The following is a 23659-nucleotide window of genomic DNA, read 5'->3' as shown; positions in this document are numbered from 1 at the left end:
TTAGGATCAGTTTAAACATTATGGCACAGACAACAACACACAGGGGGCTAACACCTTCAAAACATTATCTGGGCTGACACCAATTGTTAAAGTTAACCTGAGAATGTAACTTTTTTAATAAAACGTTTTATGATTTACATATGAAAGAAGTGAAACTATCATGGTCATTCTAACAGATGAGAGACTTAACAAACAATCAAGTTATTTTTCAATGTATAATTTCAGTTACATCACACTGTAAACTTTCGTTATAAATTCTGTGTCTTACAATTGTGTCCTCCACAACCACCTGATGAAGGAGCAGCGCTCTGAAAGCTAGTGCTTCCAATTAAACCTGTTGGACTATAACCTGGTGTTGTGTAATTTTTAATTTTGTACACCCCAGTCCAACACCGGGATTTCCAAATCTTAACAGAGAAAAGCTGCAAACCTGTTAGGTGCAGCGAATGGTTTTGCTTTAACAAAGTAGCGCCATCTAAAGTCGCGGCCAGGGGGGCGAGGGATGATCCTCCAAATGTTTTTGCCACTTCCTGCTTCTCTATGCTTCGTGGGGTTACTGCTGGTGGACGGTGTGATTGGGCAAGCTGAAATGAGCGGGTTTAAACACAGTATTTGCATTCAACAAGTATTAGCTGGCAACCTCAACCTAGTGCCGAGTTTATTTCTGTAAGTGGAGAGAATATAACTTGTGTGCTGTTTCAAAAGCATTTGAAGTGAGCTGCGTAGAAGCGAGGGGGGACAGGCAGAGCGCACGGGCTTTAAGCACAGTCCTGTTTCAGGTAGGTTGAGTTATTAAGGTGTGAAACAAAAGTATGTACAGATCTGACTGTGCCAAATATGCGATTTCACATGACTTCCATCAAAGATTGCAATCTTTTAAAAGTGCACCCCTCATTTTGAGATTGTTTGTGCATTCCTGTTGGAAAATAGTCGTGTTAATACTTGCAGACACATGCTGTGTTCAACGAGCTTTATCACTTTTCTTACTCAAATTGTCAAGTAATGGAATCGATTTCGCCTGGCGTTCGGTTTCTGTTCGGCTGCATTAAGAATGACTGCCTCATTGTTTTTGTCTTCCTTTCAGAACGTTTATGAACTTGCATTGGTTTTTATGGAAAACTTAGGCATGATCAGCGTTCAGGAAGTGTCTGGGTGTATATTTCACAATTAACTTCGGAACCTTCATAAGAAATGATTTTTTTTAGCGCAAGTAATCAGAAAGCCAAGTATCATTTTAACTTATAAAACTGATATGTCAAAGCAATTATAGATAAACTTCTCAAACCATTTACGCCTGCTTAAATTTCATTTTTGTCTGTTATTATAAGTTGTATGGTAACATTATTAGTTGATTGTGTATGTGGTGCTAAATTTAAGTAACATTATTTGTGTTAGTCATCTGCTAAAATACATGTTTTCCCTGATGAGTAATGAACGCCAAGATCCAAATCCACCCAAAAAAAAGCACATGCTCTGGACAACTGAAACAATATCCACTATGTTGGGAGCACACAGCTGGTCAGAGATCATCTGTAGAGGCAAAAACAATGTTTTAGAGTGTACTCCCTTCAGCAACTCAGAGAAAGTCAAATTAAGGAGGTAGACCTTTACTGCAAAAACTCTTAGAATGAATGTGTGGACCAAATCTCCTTTTCCTCCACATTAGCTGTTAAAGTGCAGTGTTTTTGTTTAAAAAAAAGCAAGTGACATAATTAGATGTTTTGAAGAAGGGTCACTGGAGCCAAAATGTTAACTCTGCTTTCTGTCTCCACAGATGCTACCAGACCTGCTGAGTTTTTCAGCCATTTCTGATTTTGTTTCTGACGTTATTAGAGTTCCAACATGTAGTAGTCACTGTACCAACCATGTAATAGAACTGAACGATTACACATTATTCCTGAATCTGACTAACTTTATATGAATGTCAATTGCATTAATGTAGTGTGTGAGGCTGTGCTGCTGCTCCTATCGCTTGGTTTGATGTTCCAAGCAGAACTTGGTGCTGAGGTATTTTCAGTGATGCTAAATTTTGGTGACTGAAAGCAGAAGTGGAAATGAAACCATTCCCTTTCAAAGAAACATTTCTAATTTCAAGTAAACCTTTTTACTCCTTTCAAAGAATCCACTTCTACATGTTACATTTTGAATTCTTTTGCCCCCAAGGGTTAATGTGTTTTCTTTGCATAGAAAGCATAAAGCGATTTGGGTCACTGTATCTGCCTATCCATAGTTTGCTTCTAGTTAACTTTGCAAAGCATGTTGTATTTTCCCCTATTCTTGGTTAAGAAAGTCAGTTTTATTTTTGAGTGTTAATACAGATTATCATTTACTGACTCCTTAAGTCAGCAGTATGATAGCATCCCCCTCCACTGAACAAGATAAGTGCAAATTCAACAATACTTGAGGCACTGGACATTTTCCAGGACAACACAACCCATTTGACTGGTATCCCATCTACCCCCTTAAATATTCAGTCCTTCCAACACTGATGCACAATAACAACAGTGTGTAGCATCTACAAGATGTAATGCAACAACTCACCAAAGTTCCTTCAACAGCATGTTCAAAATCCATGACCTGTATCGCGTATAACAGGGCATGCCAACTTTATTGATTTGATGGAAAATATCACAAGATACTTGGCAACTTTCTAGGTCTCCCAGTCTCTCGACCACAGTTCTCTTGGTGGCCTTTCTCAGCAATGTACCATCCCTCGTCTGCCCACCCAGCTTCTTCATGGTTAGGTAATTCTTGTCCTTTTCTGTCATTGCCTCTGGTAGTGGGTGCCACAATCCATTATTGGCGTGGGGATTGGGGTTGGTGAAGACCAGCAACGCATAGGCGAATGTGAGGTACCAGTTTCCTTTCAGCACCATGGCAGCAACTGTTGACCGAGAAGGATAAGGGCAGCAGATACATGGGAGCATGATCACTTGCCACCTTGACATGGAACTATTCCTTCACTGTTGCGGTGTCGAAGTCTGGAACTTGCTTCCTAACAGCACTATAGTTGTAATGACATTACATGCACTGCAGTGATTCAAGAAAGTTACTTTCTTGATACTTTCATCATGCCTCACCTGGAGTATTGTGTTCAACACTGGATGCTAGATTTCAGGAAGGATGTCAAGAGTTTGGAAAGAATATAAAAGAGATTCACAAAAATGGTACCTGAGGTGCTGGAAAGCAGAGAAGCTCTTTGACCTCCTGAGATTGAGGAAAGCTAAGGGGAGATGTCACAGAGGTTAAAAAAAGTCATTGTTTATATTGGTAGAGTGAACGAGGAAAAAGCAGTTTCCCCCAGCAGAAAGGGCAGAAGATCAAGGTGATTAGGGAATGGTCCAGATCCAATGTATGGAAACAATAATTTTTATTTCAGTGTATTGTGATCTGGAATGCATTGCCTGAAAAATGGTCGAGGCAGAGTCAATAGAACATTCAAAAGAAAACTGGAACAATATATGAAGGAGAAATAATTCCAGGGATATGGGGAAAGGATAGTTGAGTCTAAATTCATTAAATAACTCATCCTAAGAGTCAGCACAGGGAGGAATGACAAATGGATCCTGGATTGTAACATTCTGTGATTCTATGGATTTTGCAAGAAGTGGCAATCTTCATTCTTAGGAAAGGATAGAACTCTGCATTTCTGAGAGGAAATTCCGCTCCTTTAGTAACTTCCATTCTGCCAGCTCCTTTGTAAGGTAAAGATATCCCAGGAAGACAAACATTGCCCCTGTTTTAAAATACTCAGTCTAGGGTCATTTATATAAATAGTTAGTGAGGAATTAGTGTATTTATTAAATAGTTTGATGTCTCCTGAGTAATTCTTTATTTATTTCATCAGAACTGCCAGAATCCTCTGGTTTAAATGGAGGCTTTCAAAGGGTTCCAGGTATAGAGGAATTACCCACCAGAATCTTCAACTTCTTGGGAAATCTCTTTGCCCCCTGCTACAATGGGCTTTGTTAAGACCACATTTGGAGTACTGTACAAGTTTGATCTTTCTTTCTGCTGAAAAGAGGATATACTTTTCATAGATGGGCTGCAGCAGGGGTTCACTGGGTGATACCAGAGATGGCATGACTGTCCAATGAGATACATTAATTTGGCTGGACTTGTATTCACTAGCCTTCAGAAGGATGAAAGGGGATCTAATTGAATTGTACAAACTTCTAATAGACAGACAAGATGTAGGGAGGACATTTTTCTTGGCGGGTGAGTGTCGAATCAGGATTCACGGTCTCAGGATACAGAGTAGGCAATTTAGAACTGAGATACGGATACATTTCTTCCCTCCAGAAGGTGGTGAACTTGTAGAATTTGTGACTGTATAACACCGTGGAGGCTGGGTTGCTGAGTATGCTCAAGCAAGAGAGTTATTTTTAAATATTAAAGGCATCAAGGGGTATACGGAGAAAGCAGGAATATGGCATTGGGATAGAATATCAACAATGATCATATTGAATGGTGGAGCAGGTTCAAAAGGCCAAGTGGCCTATTCCTGCTCCTACTTTTAATGTTTCTTTCTATGGGGATTCCTTGGGGTGCCCATGCACAACTCTCCTCTCCGCTGGAATGACTGCCTGGTCATCGGAAAATCTGGTTTTGTTGGCTCCACTGAGAAATCCACGTGAACACAGGACCATGTGAAATGCTGTCTTTATTACACACAGATATGTGTGAAGTGCAACAGAAGCATTTTCTTTTTGGTCATGCGTCTTGAATTTTGAACATTATCCAGGTTGGAGTTATTTTTGTTTATCATTATGCATGACAAATCACAAACAGGAATGCAATTGCCCTGCCCATCACAGCTAGGCTTGTACTATTAAACTGAGTGCTGTTGGTATTTTGGGTAAGTGTATTAAAGAAAATGGAAGGGCTTGGATAGACGAAGAAAAAAATCATTAGGTAATCTTCCCAATGATTCTGATAAGACAAATTATGTTTCAATAACTACTAGTATTCTGTCACAATAGCAGCATGTTGTGAGTTTACTGGTGACGACTAGTTTTCTCTCGAACGAGTCATGCAGTTGCTGGGAGGTTCCTGTTGGAATGCCAATGCGTTGGCTGCAGCCTCAGAAGCCCCAGCAATGCATGGACCTCAGTGGACTATGTGTAGTTTATACTCCACACACATCACCCTCCTACTGCCCAATTATATCTGTCACCTCTCAGCTTTGCAATATATTTCTCCCCTTATTTTTTCTCTCAGCTAATTGTGTAGTTGCCTTTTAGAGACTTAGTTGTTTTCAAGTAGTGTGGGGAAGGATGATCTACAGAGAAGCTCCGTGACAGTGGGGAAAGCAGGAGAGATTAAAGGGTCACATGGCACAAAAGTCAAAATCAACATATTTCAGAAAGAAAAAGACAAATGTATAGATGAGATACAAATGGCTGAAGAGCAGCTGTTCAAATGAAAATAGAAGGATCAAAGAAAGAAACCAGAAAAATAATTGAGGCAGTAAAAAAATTGGAAGAAAAGGTTACGATGAAAAATTGGTGAACACGGTGAGTGACAAAGACTTTTGAGTGCTGAGTCAAAAGATGAGGTGTCGTTTCTTTGAGTTTGTATTGAGCTTCATTAGAACATTGTGTCTTAGCAAGGCCAGTGGAAGCAAGATTGGGAATTGAAATAGCAAATTCTTCACATTTTGTGCTGTGAAGGGAGGTGCTCTAACAAAATGTGGTTTTCTCTCAATGAGGGAGATCAAGTCATAAGGAGTGAGTAAAAATAGTACATTGAAAGGTGACAAATATGTCCTTGTTTCACTTGAAAGGAGAGTTTGGACCTTTTAGAAGGAAAGAAGACAGGAGCCAAAAAGGATCTCCTTTGCTTGCAGGGAAAACTGTCATCTGCATTACAGCAGTGACTACGCTGATTGTGAACACTTCAAATCACTTCACAATCAATGTGCTTTATAAGCGAATTTTCCCACTTTCTTACGGACTACTGATCACTTTTTTTGTAAGTTGAAAAGCTGAATAAAACTCACCAATTGTTGAGCAGACTCAAGGATGATGCAAAATGTAATTGAAAAGACTGTTAATCTTGTATTCCAGCTTCTTTGAGATGGACTGGAGATTTTGCAAAGTGTTTTGGGGGTGTTGGCAGGGGTGTGCTAATGTTGAGGTAATATCACTGGACTAATAATCCAGAACTTCAGACCAGTATTCTGGAGCTGTGGGTTTGAATCTCACGATAGTAATTGGTGAAATTTGAAAACTGTAAAATTTGTGACTGAAATCTAGTCGAATAGCAGCCATTATTGATGGTCAGGAAAACATTTCTTATTCACAAATGACCTTTAAGGAGGGAAATCTGAACCCAGTCTGGCCTACATGTGAGTTCAGATCCATAGTAATGTGGGTTGATTGTAAACTGCCCTCTAAAATGACTGAGCAAGCCACTGAAAAGGTAAATAGGGACCACCAAATAAAGCTTATCTTAAAATATTGTTTTTGTATTTGTTTCCCAGTCTGATTCCATTTCAAGGTTTATAAAGTGTTATGGCCCCACAGTGTACAGACAGTGGGAGGGAAAATATTTTAAACTCCTAAGATGTTTAATAACTTACCTTTTCACAGTTTTCATTTGGAGCAGGAATCAGGTCTGTTGACTGATAAGTTAGACCACGCCCATTACTTAAAGAAATGGAGGATTTAAAGGGTCTGCCAATTTTTGCCTCAGTGCTCATAACCTCTGACCTCACCTTCCAAATCTACTGGGGGTCATTTGAGAAGACTTGCCTTAAAGGTTTAAATTGAGGCTGGCTTACATAAACTTGGCTTGTGTTACCTTGGGTACGTTTAGAACTCACTTGAGGCATTTAATGAATGAAAAGTTTAATTGGATAGGTAAGTAGAACATTTCTTCTGGTAGGCTGTGGATTATGGCTTAGTTTATATTTTTAAATCTAGGATTGACAATTTATTTAAGGTAACAATGTCAAGTGATATAGATAGAAGATACAGTTGTACCACAGCTGTGATCTAATTGAGTGCAAGAAAGGCTTCTTGGGATATGGCTGACTCTGTTCCTTCTTTGGTCACCTTGGATAGGATCTGGAATAATTAGAGGTGGTAAGCTGTCACGATGACAGTGATTCGTTGTAAACAGAAGCTTCTGACAAGTTATACTTAACATAACAATGCAGTTAATTGGTAAATAATACTTGTTAGCAATATACTTTGTGAAAATTGAACCCCAAATTCATTTTAGTTTCATAACTTGAGTATATTTCCTCTTTGGTGATTTCACCTGATGTCATTTGTTTTAGTTCACATTCAAGAGAAAATGAAAACAAAGACTGGAGGCTTACATTGTCTCTCATGTTCCATGTATTTTTGTTAACATGCCTCCAAACTGACTGACTGATGTGTTGAATAGAACTGCAACAATGAAACCTATTTCTTATTTTCCTTCATTCAACTTTATCTATATCATAGTTCTTTCTGCTCTACTATACTGCGCCTATAATATTTATCATTTGTTATTCTATATTATTTATCTCCTTTGTTCTGACATTGTTTGCGTTGTGTGATCTGACATTAGTTGAATGAAGAACTCCCTTGTTCCAGTAAAATGAATATTCATATTCTAAACAGCCTTCACTTTTATCAGTTGATTAGCTTTGAAGGAATCCCTGTTTCTTCATATTCATGAGAGATCATTTGTAAGTACAGAGTATGAGCAAGTTATTTAGCAGATGCAATGCCTGTAATTGCTTTCTCAGGCCAATGCTAACTTTTGAAAACAGATTATTGTACTGAGCTAATTTAAACTTGCACAAAACATTTGTGTCATCTATCAGTGATAATTTTCTTATCCATTTTCCCCATTGTGTATATAAACCTCCTTTTTAAAGTGCACACATTTCATAAAGGAGAAAGAACAATGAAAACTGTCAGTATTTGGTTTACACTTTATCAGAATATCAAAGATGCTGACATTTCTTGGTGTACATACATTAAAGAACATTGCCAAACTTTCATCATTTAGATGGCAGTGCAACTGAAGCCTGTGCTTTCCATTGCCTGATGTAGTGATTGGGGGCCACATGGATCTCATTGACTATGAGATCCTCTTGATTGGGGGTGTTAACTTGGGCCAATCATGGAGGCCTGGCAAATAGACATAAACAGGTGATTCAGAAGGTGGTCTCAGTTTAGGGACTGGTTTGGAGATGACTGGTCAGAGCCCATGTAATAAAGGGTGATTTGGTGACAGGATACTGCCTTCTGCATCATTATTTCACCTATTTCATTTTCCAGCATTTTATTTTCTGGACATCTGAGAACCCAGGCCAATTTCTCCTCTTGTAAGTTTAGGAATTAGAAAGAGTTAAAAGTTAGTCAGCCAAGGTATTGATTTTACACAGAGTTCAACCTGTTCTCTCCATTAAGGACTGATTAATCTGTATATCTGTGACCTCTACCACTTAGAAAGTGAAGGATAGCAGATACATGGGAGCTGCCAGTTCTCCTGCAAGCCACACGCCATCCTGACTTGGAATTTTATGACCATTCCTCACAGTCAGTAGGTCAAAATCCTGGAACTCCCTTCCGAACAGCGCTAGAAGTCTCCTACGTAAAAACAAGGACTGCAGATGCTGGAAACCAGATTCTAGATTAGAGTAGTGCTGGAAAAGATTTATCTCTCCACCCTGTAGGCACTCTGCCTGTATTCCTGACGAAGGGCTTTTGCTTCCTGCTCCTCGGATGGTGCCTGAACTGCTATGCTTTTCCAGCACCACTCTAATCTCAAACCTGTGAGTCTCCTACACCACATGAACTGTAAGAAAGCAGTACACCACCATTCTCGAGGGCAGTTTAGAATGGATAATTAATGTTGGCCCAGCCAATGACATACACATCCTTGAATTATTTTAAAAAAAAAAGCATGCAGCCTTCAGACTTAACAAAGTAACGACAGCGATTTATACAAAAAGCATGAATAAATGTTTGGTTGGAAGATGATGAGTTACTTTCCTTTGAAATGTGGGAGATGATCAGGGTTACAGGCTTCTTTCCACGTAGGGCTTCAGTGAGCCAGTGGATTTTTAAAGACACCCTGAAAGATTTTGTCATTTTGGAGACAGCCTGCATTTTATTAAATCTGTTCATTCAAAGTTTGAACTGAAGGTCTTTGTGCTGATGACTCATAACAATTACTCAATCGTACTCAAGTGGGAATGTGAACATTGAAAGCAGTGAGGAAGGTGCAGTGAAATAGGTCATGTTGTTGTGATGGATGGTGAGCCAGAGGACAAATTAGTCTGAGTTCAGTAAAAGATAAAGGTTTTTTTTAATAAATCTCTTTGCAAGTTAATGCTGTGGGCTGTGAGCAACATGCCATCTAAATTGTGCGGACTTGAGGATGCCATTGGTGTGGGCAGGTCCTTAATGTGTTGGTCTCACAGCAGGTCAGACAGCATCCAAGGAGCAGGAAAATCAATGTTTCAGGCAAAAGCCCTTCATCAGTTAATGTGGTGAGTTTGGTAAGATATAGTGGGTGGAGAAAAACCTCCCAAAAGCTTGACACAATTTGGAACTTATTCAAAAAAGATGTAAGATACACCCCTATATTTCTAACCAGTTAAGTTTGATTTAATGCAAACAATAATGTGTTTCAATGATTGCTTTGGCAGTGTCACTCTGCTTCCCTCCTGTTTAGTACATGGGTTGACAATTGTGGTGTTTTCAATTTTCTCAAATTGAGCAGCAGAATGTTGGCTAGGAACCTGCTTGAAGGTCAGTCCCTCAAATCTTGTGCACGGTCCCCCTGTGTTTTGTTAGGTTCTCAGCTTCCTCGTTGTCTTCCTGGCTTCACTGGCATTTTCAACACTCAACATCAATTAGAAGACAAGTTTTGTTTAGTGGATTGACAGATCTAGTAGGGGTCATGGATAGCCTTTGTCTTCCAATAACTATCCCTGGTGTAAACTACCATGAAGCAATTTTCCTTTGTCTGGCAGGTTGACATATTATAAAATGGAAACTGGGAGGAGTTTCAAACTGTGGTTTATATCTTAGTTATTACTGTAAAGCTAGGATAATTACATAAGGTGATTTCAACCTCCGCAACATTAATTAGGATAATGATAGTATCAAGAGTTTAGAGGGGGCAGGTTTCTTGAAAATGTATGTCAACATGTAAATGGTCCAACAACAGACGGTGCAATGCTAGCCTGAATTCTGGGGAATGAAACCGGGCAGGGCAGTACGATCACATTTTCCTGGTAGCAATTGCAACACCATATATTTAAAGTTTGCTTTGGAAAAAGACAAAAAAATGGTCTGAATAAATAGGGTTTTGGATGGGAGGAAGGAAAGATTTTGATAAAAACTACAGGATCTGGCCAAAGTAGCTATTTGAGGGGAAGTCTACAGCAGAATGGTGGAAGGCGTTCAGAAAGGCATTGGCAAGAGTACAGGGCCAACATTGTTCCCTTTAGGGTGAAAGGTAGGAGCAACAAGCCTACATACCCAGGGAAATTCAGGATTGGATTAAAAAAAAGGCAAAGAGAAAGGTAATTGGGTAAAAAGTGAGCCAATCAGTGGAAGCCACAGTGGAGACTGGAAATATCAACTGGGATCTTAAGTTATGAGCAGAGAAAAGCGAGAGCACCGGCCGACAAGATTCGGGACAATCCCAAAATATTTTATAAACGTATCAAGGAGAAGAGACTAACCAGAGAAAGAGTACAATCCATTAGGAACCAAAGGGGAAGGGGCTGGATGACATTGTTAGAGTGTTAAGTGAGCAGTTCACACCTGTCTTCACTGGGAGAAGGAAGATAAAAGTCCAGACATGAAGAAGATGGACTGTAAGCTTCTTCAGCAGATTGATATCGGAAGTGAGGAAGTATTGGAAATTTTGGCAGATTAAAAGTGGGCATATCTCCATTCCAGGTGAGTTGTATCTTAGGCTGCTATGGAAGATGAGGAAAGAAATTTCAGTGGACCTCTCTGGCTGCACGGGAGGTGCCAGAAAACTGGATGACAGCTAATGTAGTTCCAGTTTTCAAGAAGAGTGCTAACGATTAACTAGGGCATTACAGACAGTCAGTCTCACGTCAGTCGTAGGGAAACTATTGGAGAAAATTGTGAAAGAGTGAATTAATCTCCATTAAAAGGGGCAAGGCTTAGTTTGAGAGTCATAGAGTTGTATAACACAGAAACAGACCATTCGGTCCAACTTGTCCATGCTGACCAGGTATCCTGATATAGTCCTGTTTTGCCAGCATTTGGCCCATATCCCTCTTAAACCTTTCCTATTCATGTCCAGATGCCTTTTAAATGTTGTAATTATATCAGCGTCCAACACATCCTGTGGGCAGCCTTGATCAGAGATAGTTGAAATGCTTTATCAGAGGAAGATCATGCCCAACAGATCTAGTTGAATTTTATGATGAGATAATCAAGTGTATTGAAGGTAGTGCAGTTGATGTAGTTTATATGGATTTCAGCAAAGCTTTTGACAAGGTATCACATGGGAGATTGATAAAGCGAGTAATAGTCCACGTTGGATCCAAAATTGCCTTAGTGGCAGGAGACAGAGGGTGGTGATAGAAAGTTGTTTGTCTAGCTGGAGACCAATGTCCAGTGGTGTACCACAGGAATCAGTGCAGGCCGCCTTATTGTTCATGATATATACAAATTATGTAGATGAGATGGTTAGTTTGCAGATGATACAAAAAATAGCCAGGTGGTTGACATGACAGGGAAGATCTTTGGGTACAGGAGGATATAAACAGATTGGTCAGATGGGCAAACCAGAGGCAGATGGAATTTAATCCTGATAAGTGTGAGCTGGTGTACTTTGGAAGAAATAACAAGATGTGAGATGGCTCAATGAATGGCAGGATATTAGGAATCTCAAGAGGAACAGCGGGATCTTGGCGTATTTGTCCGTAAATCCCTGAAGGTGGCAAGATGGTTAATAAGGTAGTTAAAAAGGCATATGGACATTTGCCTTTATCAATTGAGGCATTGAGTATAAGAGCAGGGAGGTTACGTTGGAGCTGCACAGAGCTTTGGTTAAGCCACAACGGGAATACTATGTGCAATTCTGGTCTCCGTATTATGGGAAGGATATGATTGTGGTGGAGGGAGTGCAGAGGAGATTCACCAGGATGTTGCCTGGGATGGATCACTTTAGCTATGAAGAGAAGCTGGATAAGCTCTGGTTTTCTTTTGGAGCAGAGAAGGTTGAGCAAGGACCTGATAGAAGACTGTAAGATTGAGGGGCTTGAAGAAGGTGAATAGACAGGAGCTGCTTCCCTTAGTCAAAGGGTCAGTAACAAAGGCATATAATTTTAAAGCGAAAGACAGGACGTTTACAAGGATTTGCGGAATTTTCTTTTCACCAAGAGTGATGGGTCTGGAATGCACTGCCTGGGAATATATTTGCAAGAAACCTCACAACCTTTAACAATGATTTGGATGAGCACTTGAAGCGCCATTAATTCAAGTTATGGTCTCAGTGCTGAAAAGTGGGACTAGTGTAAATTTAATATAGTTTTTGTAGTGCAGACTTGATGAGGTGAAGGGCCACTTCTGCACTATTTGATTTTATGATTCTTTAAAATTATACTTAATACTCCATGTATCGTCTCACAAAACCCTGTACAATTGCAACAAGGCTTTCTTGCTCCTGAACCCTAACTTCCTTACAATAAAAACAATAGACCATTTACTTCCTGGATTGCTTCATATAACTGCATATTAATTTTTTACAGACACCCATATCTTTATGAGCATCGACATCTAATACTTACTCACCATTTTTGAAAACATCTGATTTTCTATTCTTAGTACTGAAATGAATAATCTCCTTTTTCTTCACATTATAACTCCATCTGCTACGTTCTTGCCCATTCACTTACTCAAATCAGTTGCTGATTAAGCTTTGTATCATCAGCAAATTTGAATATCATAACTTTTCACCTGTAATTAATATAAATTGCCAATAATTGAGACCACAAAAATAATCCTTGCAAAGTCTCACAACTGTTGAATGCCAAGCTGAAAATAATATGTTTATTCTGATCTTCTAACTTTTAAGCAATTTTTAAATGCTGATATATTACCAACAACACCATGAAATCTTATCTATGTAATAAACTTTAATGTGCCATCTGGTCAACCTTCTATTGAAAATAAAAATATACTATACCCTGTTTTATTCCCCCTTCTATTTACATTCTCCAAAAATTATTAGATCTTTCAAACATGATTTCTCTTTCATACAACGTATACCTTAATTGTGTTCAGATCTTTAAAGTTTCCTGTCATCTCTTCCTGAATAATGGATTCCAGAATTTTCCATACCACGGATATCAGGTTAATCGGCCCTTATTCTCTGTTTTCCCTCTCCTTCCTTTTAGCAATGATATGTTTGCTGACCACAAGATGTAGGTGAAAAAGCAGGCTATTCAGCCCATTAGTCTTTCTACCATTTAGTGGCTGATATGATAATCCACACTTTTCAATTTTCTTCCATTAACTCTTGACTCCCTTTTAATGATTTCAAAAATCTGTCTATCTCAGCTTTGAATATTTTTAATGAGCTCGCCTCAATACCCCTCTGAATTTAAGAATTCCTCAGATGCACTACTCTCTGAGAGAAGAAATTCCTCCTCATTTCTGTCTTAAATGGCTGACCTCTTATTGTGAGATTATGCTCTCTGCTCCTAAAGTCTTCCACAATGGGAGACAACCTCTCTACTCTGTCAAGCCCCTGAGAATCTTAATATACCCTATTCTTCTAAACATTGAGTAAAGCCCAAGCTATGTAATCTCTCCTCAAAAGAAAATTCCTCCATATTTGAATCAACCTTATGAACCTTTTCTGGATTGCTACTGATGCCAGTATGTCTTCCCTTAGACAAGGGGATCCAAACTGTTCCAAGTGTGGCCTGACTGGTGCCTTGCATAGTTTTATGAAAACCTCTTTACTTTTATACTCCATTCTCTTTGAAATAACTGGCAAAATTCCATTTGCCTTCCCTATTGCCTGCTAAACTTGGATGCTAGCTTTTTGTGAATCATACAGGTGGATCCCAAAATCCCTCTGCTGCAGCTATCTGCAATCTTTTTCCATTTACATAATATTCAGGTATTTCATTTTTCCTGCCAAAGTGTATAACTTTCATTTCTCCCCACATCATTATTTCAACTGTCTGTATCCCTCTGTAGATTCATCATGTCATCCTCACTACTTAACTTCCCACCTAATGATGTATCTTCTGCAAACTTGCTGGTAGTACATTTACTTTTGTCCCCAAAGTCATTAATATATATTGTGAATAGTGTTCCCAGCACTGATCCCTGTGGCACTCTACTACTAGTTGTCATCTTGAAAATTCCCCCACTGTCACAATTGTGTTCTGTTAGTTAGCCAATTCTCCATCCTTGCTAGTGTACTACTCCCAGCATCTTGGGCTCTTGTCTTACTGAGTGATATTTAGTGCTTTTTGGAAATGCAATAACATTATAACTACTGGTTCCCCTTTATCTATTCTATTTGCTATTTCCTCAAAGAATTCTAATAAATTTGCCAGAAATGATTTTACCTTCATGAAGCCATACTGACTACTTAATTTTCTGATGTACTTCCAAATGCTCCACTATCTTTTATAACTGTGAAAACCCCAATATGGCTGACAGGGCATAATCTCCCTGTGGAGCTGAGTGAGTATGAATTTCCTTATGCTGGCAATGGCCTGCCCAACTGCCACTCATCATTTGAGCCCGTTATAAAGCAGACCCATTTGCCTTTAATGGGCTTTGCATGTAAAGATTGAATTGGCTCCATGGGTGTTTTTACCAGCAGTGGTTAACAGTTTTTTAAAAAAAATCAACAAAAAATGCAGTTATTTTGGTGGTTGGACGTTTACTCAGTTGTGTGCGATAACACATCTGGGTTGAAAGAAAGAAAAATCTACTTTGGTGTTCAACCACAAATGATGTTCCTTTTGCAGTCCTGAATTATTACAATAACGCAAGAACATAAGAACCAGGGGCAGGAGTGGTCCATCTGGCCCTTCGGGCCTGCTCTGCCATTCAATAAGATGATGACTGATCTTTTTCTGGTTGAAGAATGTGGTGCTGGAAAAGCACAGCCAGTCAGGCAGCATCCGAGGAGCAGGAGAGTTGATGTTTCGAGCATAAGCCCTTCACTGTCAGCGCTACTTGCTCTCCCTCTCACTATAACCCTTAATTCCTTTATTGTTCCAAAAATGATCTATCTTAGCTTTAAAAACATTCAATGGGGAAGCCTCAACTACTTTACTCAGCAGGGAATTCCACAGATTACTCTTTGGTTGGAGAAGTTCCTCCTCAATTCAATTAAATCTGCTTCTCCTAATTTTGATGCTATGCCTTGTTGTTCTAGTTTCATTTTCCACTGGAAACATCCTCCCTGATTCTATCTTATCTATTCCCTTCATAGTTTAAAGGTTTCTGTAAGATTCCCCCCTCATTCTTCTAAATTCCAATGAATATAATCCCAGTCTACTGGGTCTCTCTCATAAGCCAACCCTGTCAACCCAGTGAACCTCCTCTGCACCCCCTCTGGTGACAGTACATCCTTTCTCAAGTAAGGAGACCAAAACTGTACACAGTACTCCACATGTGACCTCACCAGAACCCTGTACAGCTGTAACATTACTTCTCTGCTTTTAAACTCGATCCCTTTAGCAATGAAGGACAAAATTCCATTTGCCTTTTTAATTACCTGTTGCACCTGCAGACTAACCTTCTGTGATTCATGCACAAGGCCACCCAGGTTCCTCTGCACAGCAGTGTGCAATAACTTTTTTTACTGTTCAAATAATAGTCCTTTTTGCTGTACTCCATACCAAAATGGATGACTTCATATTTATCAACATTGTACTCCATCTGCCAGACCTTTGCCCACTCACTTAAACTATCCATGTCCTTCTGCATATCTGTGCACAGATTCCAATATTTTCCTAATGACAAATATTAAGCTAATTGGTCAATAGTTATCTGTTCTTGTGTTTTTTTTGAATGAGGGTGTTACATTGGCAGTTTTCCACTGCTCTGGGACTTTGCCAGAATGAAGAAGTCCTGGAAGATTACTACTGATGCACCCACTATCCATGTATCCTGCTTTTAAAATCTTCGAATACAATCCAAATGATCTAGGAGAATTAGCAGCCTTTAGCTCTGTTAAATTCTTGAGCATATTTTTTTCTATCATGATAGTTATTCATTGGGACTATTAGCAGAATCTAGAGAAGGTTGCAAGATTTCAATCAAGGCACCCCCTATTTATGCAGCTGCCAGTTTTAAAATCTTAGTATATTGGGCATCAGATCTTGGAGATTTAACATCTTCCAGTTGAATTAATTATTACTTTTTATTTATTCTAATTCATGTTCTTCTGTCTCTGTAAATTATTAACTTTCCCTACAATTTCTGCAAAGTTTTGTATTCTGAAGGCAGACAATATATTTGTTTGCTGTCTCTGCTTTTCCTTTATTTTCTAAAATTATGCCTCCTGTCTCAATTTATAAGGGTTGCACTAAGTCCTCTTTTTACATAGCTGAAGAAGCTCTTGCAATCCATTTTTATGGTTCACGCCAGTTTACATTCACGTTTTATTTTCTTCACCTTTATCAATTTTTGGTCAAACCTTTGTTACTATCTAGAACTCTTCCAATTTTTTGTTGGTGACATTGGTTTAAATCACTAAAAGCTTTTTCATTGGGTTCTTTTGTTCATCTTGCAAGGATCTCATCTACAATAGGGTTTTTAGTCTTTCATAATATGTCAGGATGTTAAGAATCTTAATTATTGCTTTAAATGTTTGCCTTTGCTTATTCAACATAATTTTGAAACTGAATTTCCTCAACTACCTTAGCCACCTCATTCATAATGTTTATATAAATGGATTTATTACATCTAATCTTGTACAGTTTTGCATCCGTCAATCATCAAACTCAATGTAAAGTTCATCATGGGTTTGATCACTTTGGCAGAGGATTCCTTGCTTACTACGATATTACTAATAAACTTAATTACCCTCTTTCCTGACTGGTTCCACAACATGTTGTTCTCAAGCTGTCTTGAATACATTCCATGAACCTGTCCTGCCAATTTAATTTATCTGGTCTGTGTGAAGGTGCAAGTCCCTAAGATAATTTCATCACTTTTATAATGATACATTTTTTGATAATTTCATTGTTTTTACTATGTGCTTGCATTTTGTTTTTAAGTAATACTTTATCAAATTGCCTGGCTATGGATAAGGGGACCCATGAAACACACAACAGTTTTTTTTTTCTACAGCTTGTTACTACTTATCTCAATGGCAACAGAAACCACTGAAGGGAGAGTTGGCAGCAACAGTTGATGAGATGTTGCAGTTTTATGACACTTTTTATCTAAAAAGACATACTGTGTGGTTAATGCTATAATTTACTGCAGAAGAATAACAATTAGAATATGCATAAAAGTCACAACATAATCGACATCATTGTTTGGTGCCATTCAATGTCATCTGAACATGGAGATGAAATGCTCAGTAATTCTATGCTCTCAGTTCAAATTGCACCAACAGACCAGCTGGTCAGAATTGCGGCTACATGCAGTAGTCTGACTTGAATCAACATTCCTTTGGAAGTACAGCTCTTGTTGGAATAAATGGTCAATAGATATATTTGCAACCCTGATATATAAGGAATTTCATTACATAAAAGCACTTCAGTGTTCCCAGATCACATGATTCTTGTAAATATGAGAATTTTTTTCCAATGGTCTGATGGTCTTTTTGTTTATTCCCATGATGTTTCTGATCCTCACCCAGAGCAAACTTATACTGATGATGCCAACCTTACAACATGTTACCAAAGTGAGTGACATTGGGCATTTAGGTGATCAGAGTGGGACAGCTATTGAGTTCATTCCCATCCTCATAATGTCCATGCACATACCGTCTCCGTATGCTCGTGATCATAAACAGAAAGTGAAAAAAGAGAGGACTACTATATGTGGACTTGGGGGGATGAACTTTGGGAGGGGGAGAAATGTTTACTGGGAAAGTAACTTTTTATAGGTGTCAAGTTTGCTTTTTCATGAAATATCTTGTCAGTTTCTTTGGCTCTTAGTCTCTGTTGGTTTTATTTTCTGTTCCTTTGGTGAAGCATCTATTTTCTAAATCTTGTTGCAAGCCTTTTCTGTCTCTCCCAGAACTGCAAGTTGTGTTTCTAAAATTGGTATCCATCAACCTCAGGCAGATTGGCATGTCACTGCTGACAAGGTAACTTTTGCTCTAATTCCAGAAAAATAATCAGGGCCATTGTGAAAGTCAGCAGTTTTACAGCATGCACGGCATGTAGTTGTGAAAAGTCCGAGATAAAGTAGGTCAATTTGCTGTCTTCTTGAGCGAATTTCTGTTGGTGTTTAAGCTCTTGGTAATTGCAGGAATCCTGATGGTTCCATGTACTTTTCATGCAGATTGTCCAAAAAAAAAACATTGTGGAATATCTTTAAAACATAGTCCAATTTTCTTTTATAAGACTTAGATGATCAAAAAACAAAAGGCACGGTGTTGAATAAAGCATGTGATAAATGCTATCTCAGGCTGATCAGATAACGTACAACTGAGAACATTGCAGATTGAAGCAAAATATAAAGGTGTTGCAATCTGATGGCCACAATTTGCTGAAGTAGAGGCCACGAGATTGAGTTTCTGATGTGAGCACAATTGCACCCAAAAGAATCTTGTAATTGTGCCGGTCACGTTGCAGTTCAGGTTTCTGCTAATGTTAATATCCATTTTCAAGAAAAATCTTCCAAAAATCAACACTGTTCAGCAATGGAATCAAACATGAAGTTTAAAATCAGTTTTAAAACAGTTTCAAAATAGTTTTTATCACCAGAAATGAGATGGAGTTATCTTTAATAACGGATGTCCATTTCTCCCATCTGTGAGAAATCTTGATTTTAAAGTTACTGGAAGTGATTTTGGCCAGAGCTGATTTCTGTGTAAAGCTCCTCCATCTTTTGGCTGATTGGATATGGGTGTCCACTCTTAGCAGAAAACAAATAGAATCCCTACAGTGTGGAAACAGGCCCTTCAGCCCAACAAGTCTACACCCACCCTCCAAAGAGTATCCCACCCAAACGCATTCCCCTACCCTATTACTCCACATTTACCCCTGACTCATGCACCTAACCTACATATCCTTGAGCACTATGGGCAATTTATCATGGCCAATTCACCTGACCTACACATCTATGGACTGTGGGAGGAAACTGGAGCACCCGGCAGAAACGGGGAGAATGTGCAATCTCCACACAGGCAGTAGCCAGAGGCTGGATTTGAACCCGGCTCCCTGGTGCTGTGAGGCAGCAGTGCTAACCACTGAGCCAATTGTAAACAGCCATTTTGTTCAAGTGTTCTGACCAATATACAATGTTCTCAGATCTAACAAGGCCTGAACTAAATATAAAACACTCTTTATATTTAGAAACAAAGTTCAAAAGTTAGACGGTTTTACTGTGACAATAAACAGTGTCCTTGCTGCATTTGCAGAAAATGAACATTGGTTCAGCAAGAAGAACTTTTTTTGACTGACAAATAGTGATGTCCTCATTGTTTAAACTAAATAATTGTTTAAACAATTATTTGTTCCATATTGAGTTGCAATCTACCATAGAAACTAGGAGAAGGAGAAGGCCATAGGCCCTTCAAATTTGCGAGGCCATTCAGTATAATCATGACTGATTCTCTATCAATGCCATAATTCCTGCTTTCTTCCCATACCCTTTGATACTTTTAAAATCTAAAAATGTATTTATCGCTTTCTTGAACATATTAGGTGACTTGGCTTCTATAGCCTTCTGTGATAGATAAGTTGTACCTATAATGTGATGTAATTAGACTTTCAAATGGATTTTGAGATGATCCCACATGAGGATGAGTGGAATAAAATTAAAGCACATGGGAGAGGAGGAATCTCGATTATCTGGCAAGATTGCAAGGTTAAGACTTATTTAATCCCCAAATCCCCTCCCCCCTACCTTTTTTCTTAGCCCGCCTGGCACATCAGCCTCATTCCTGAAGAAGGGCTTATGCCCGAAACGTCGATTCTCCTGCTCCTCGGATGCTGCCTGGCCTGCTGTGTTTTTCCAGCATCACATTTTTCAACTTAAGACTTATTTAATGACTCCTGTGAAATGAACTGAAATTGGATTTTATTCTTACATCTTGCCAGTAAATCACAAATTTCAGAAAATCCTTGTGAAGCTAAATGTTCTGAAGCATAATCCAATGGGAATGCTAACTACACATTCTTCACATATTTCAGTCTGATCGGTTCCTCCCAGATATTTCTGTTTGACAGTTCTGTTTATATTTTAGTCATTAGTGATGACTTGGTGTATCCCTTGACTGAGTTTTCTTGTGGTTCACCTTTTCCTGTATTTCAGTCTAGCACTTCCCAACAAGGAAGAATAGAAAATGTTGGAAACACTCCGCAAGCCAAGCAGTATTTATAAAGAGATTACATGAGTTTTTCAGGTCTGGAAAACATTACAGCTGTTAAAAGTTTTGAATAACTAGAAATGTAGAGAATTGGTGAGGACCAAAAACCGGGAAAGGGGAGGGATTTCATCAGAAGTGAAAAATGTTTGAAATGTAATAAATTTCAAGTGAGAACGTGATGCTGAGAAATGAGGAGGAGACTGAAAGAACAAAGGAAAAGCTGGGTTCAGGCAGAATCTAGAAATAATCACATGTACAACAGAATCATTACCAGCATCTGCTGTTCAGAAAGGTGGGTTCAGCAGTTATGCTCTGAAATTGATGAAGTCAGTGTTGAATCCAGAAGGCTGTGAAATGCTTAGTTGGAAGGTGAATTACAGTTCATTGATAAAACTAGAGGTTAAAATGGATAGATGGAGCCCAGCTGTATGATTTTCTGGTCTGTTTTATTTCAATTCGCACACTAATAAGCAAAGAGAATAGTGATATTGAGATGACTGATATTGAAAAGAATATCTAGAGGTTAGTAAATCAGAGGGAGGATCCCAGCTAGAATGAGAATTCTGGATCAGGGCCAAATGGGTGAAGTGAAGACTTCTTTTAGAAGGAGGAAGTAAAGAGCTCAAGGCAAAAGCAAATAAAAGCAACATTCTGAAGATGCCAGAAACCTGTTGCAAACACAGAAAACACTGGAGAAACTCAGCTGTTCTGGCAGCACCTGTGGAGAGAGAAACAGTTAACATTTTGAGTTCAGTATGACTCTGCTTCAGAACTGAAAGAGCAGAGTTCAGTATTGTGGCAAGCTCAAAGTTCATTGAGGTGTGGTTGTAAATAAGTGAATCTCAAGCCTTTGCTGAGGACTAATTGTTTTCCTTAAAGTGGATGATCAGAGGACATCTTAAAAAAAAAATAGCAATGGTGAGGAATAGAAGGACCAATTTAAGTGGAAAGATGTAGATGTGTTGTTGAATTCACCAAACATTGATGTTTGAAAAGAAGGTTGCAAGTTTTCTTTTTCATGGTGTTGATAAGGTACAAGATGAATGGAGCTGCAAAATAGGCCACCTGTGAAAGACAGTAAGTTAGTGCTGTTGAAAAGACAAGATGGAATCTTTCAAGTGACAGCACATAGAATTAGAATGGACCTTGGAGGTATGATTTGTGTAAGGATGAATATTTTTATTTATTCTTGAAATGCCGGTGTTGTTAGGAAGGCCAGGATTGCCCATCCCTAATTGGCCTTGAGAAGATAAGGTGAATCACCTTCTTTAATTGTCATTGATGTGGTTCAAATACATTTGTAAAGACGGATTTCCATGATTTTGTTAAATCCACAGTACAGGAACAATGAATTAGTTCCAAGTCAAGATGGTGTATGACTTGGACGTAAACTTGCAGGTGGTGGTATACTGGAGTATCTTCTACTCTTGTTCTTCTAGCTGATAGGGCAAGGAGCCTTGTCAAGTTGCTGCAGTGCATATCATAAGTGGTTACTTGCCACAGCAATTACACCCTCTGACCTACTTTTGTAGCCACAGTCTTTACGTGGCTGGTCCAGTTAAATTTCTAGTCGGTGGTAATCCTCAGGATGTTAATGTCATGAAATCACCAACAATGATGGTGTTGAACATCAAGGGTCGAGAATTAAAATAATAAGTTAATGATTTCAAGAAATAAATGCTTGCAGAAATTTCTAAAGTGAGATCACTGCTGAATTGAAATTTCTTTCTGCTTTGACTTAGTAGTGGCACTATCGCTGGGAGAGATGACGAACTGTAAGAGGCCATACAACCCCCATATGCTGAATCAACCTATGCAGATGTTATCTTCTGTGGTATTTGCTGATAACTCCTTGTAACTTTCTTGAGATTTGTTGGTGCTGCCGTAGGCCTTTTCACTTTTGTTTTATGTGGGTTACATTCTTAAATGACTTGGTTCAAATGATTCAGTCAAATTGAGAGGAGTGCACTGTGAAGAAAAGTGCTTTCATTTCTGCAGCACCTTTAACAACTGTGAGTTGTCTTGAAGTGCTGTTGAATTGTAGTTTCCATCATAATGTGGCATCGAATTTGTGTAAAGCAAGCTTCAACAAACAACAACAGCAGTGCGACAAGAACCAAATAATCTGTTTGTGTGATTAATTTGAGGCATAAATATTGGTTTGTAAATCGGAGATAATGTCCTTGCTTTTCTTTGAAATAATGCAATTTGATCTTTAGAATGCACCTGAGAGGGCAAATAGGATCTTGGTTTCAGATCACATCTGAAAGATTGCGCCTTCAGAGAGTACAGCAATCCCTCAGTGCTGCACTAGAGTTTCAGTCTAGATATTTCTACTCAAGCATTTCAGCCCACATACTTTTACTCAGGTGACATCGCCATAAACTGAGCCACAGTTTGTAAACTGAAGAACCAGTCCCCTATTTCCTGCAAAGTAAACCAGTTTGTGTTTGTCAAGATGGTTATCAACCTGCATATTTCCATTACCCAGATTAATGGCTGAATGGTTAAAGCTATCACATGGCTTTGTGGTTTGAGAGGAGAAGTTGCTTTTAAAGTTAATGAGTTAACGTTTTCATAAAAAAATAGCAAAAGGGTAATGTACCTCTATCAGTATCACCAACTTTAATGTCAGTAGTTGAGAGATGCTTGTCAAATAATTTCATTAGCTTGTATGACTTGCTGTTCATCTGTGGAGTTACTCACACTGTGCATTATTTCCCTTCTGGACAGGTGCAGTATGCCTGTTTAAACCATAAATAGACAGAACCTGAGTTTGATTAATTTAATAGCTACATTTTGGAGATTGAAACCTACTAGTAAGACATTTCCTCTGTAGTTTACATGCAGAAATGTGATCTAGTTAGTATAAGTTCTGAATTTTATTCTTGCACCACAATTAAATTTAGTCCAGAAATAGAATTTTTTTTAAAGTTGCGGAGACAGTGTGTGCTGCCAGCTTTCAAATTCAATCCCTGAGCATTCATAGTCTATGACATAAGCCCTTGGAGTCTGCAAACTCCTTGTCATCAAACTATCATTAAACATCTGTAATTCTCGCTGATTTCTTTTCATGTTATTTTGATCATTATTTACTAATTTAAAGAAATAGCCTCAGCAAAGAAAATGTTGG

At 38.7% G+C, this 23659-nt stretch overlaps 1 protein-coding gene across 5 annotated transcripts in view; it reads left to right on the top strand.

Annotated features, from left to right (window-relative positions):
- The first annotated feature begins 553 nt into the window (after window positions 1-553).
- Window positions 554-23659, top strand: part of arap2 (ArfGAP with RhoGAP domain, ankyrin repeat and PH domain 2) — a 311926-nt gene continuing 288820 nt past the window's right edge. For 3 of the 5 annotated variants that reach the window (XM_087987078.1, XM_087987073.1, XM_043693415.2), the window contains exon 1: window positions 555-779. The gene's annotated coding sequence lies outside the window, so the exon portion shown is untranslated. Of the gene's footprint in view, window positions 780-23659 lie in introns of all 5 variants that reach the window. The other 2 variants (XM_087987064.1, XM_087987070.1) reach the window with 2 other exon arrangements.

This window comes from Chiloscyllium plagiosum, unplaced genomic scaffold (genome assembly GCF_037043375.1).
Source record: "Chiloscyllium plagiosum isolate Xiang-an unplaced genomic scaffold, Cpla_swu_hap1 HiC_scaffold_1, whole genome shotgun sequence".
NCBI classification, from domain to species: Eukaryota; Metazoa; Chordata; class Chondrichthyes; order Orectolobiformes; family Hemiscylliidae; genus Chiloscyllium; species Chiloscyllium plagiosum.
The sequence above is the reverse complement of the archived record's forward strand: the minus strand, read 5'-3'. Positions and strand labels throughout refer to the sequence as shown.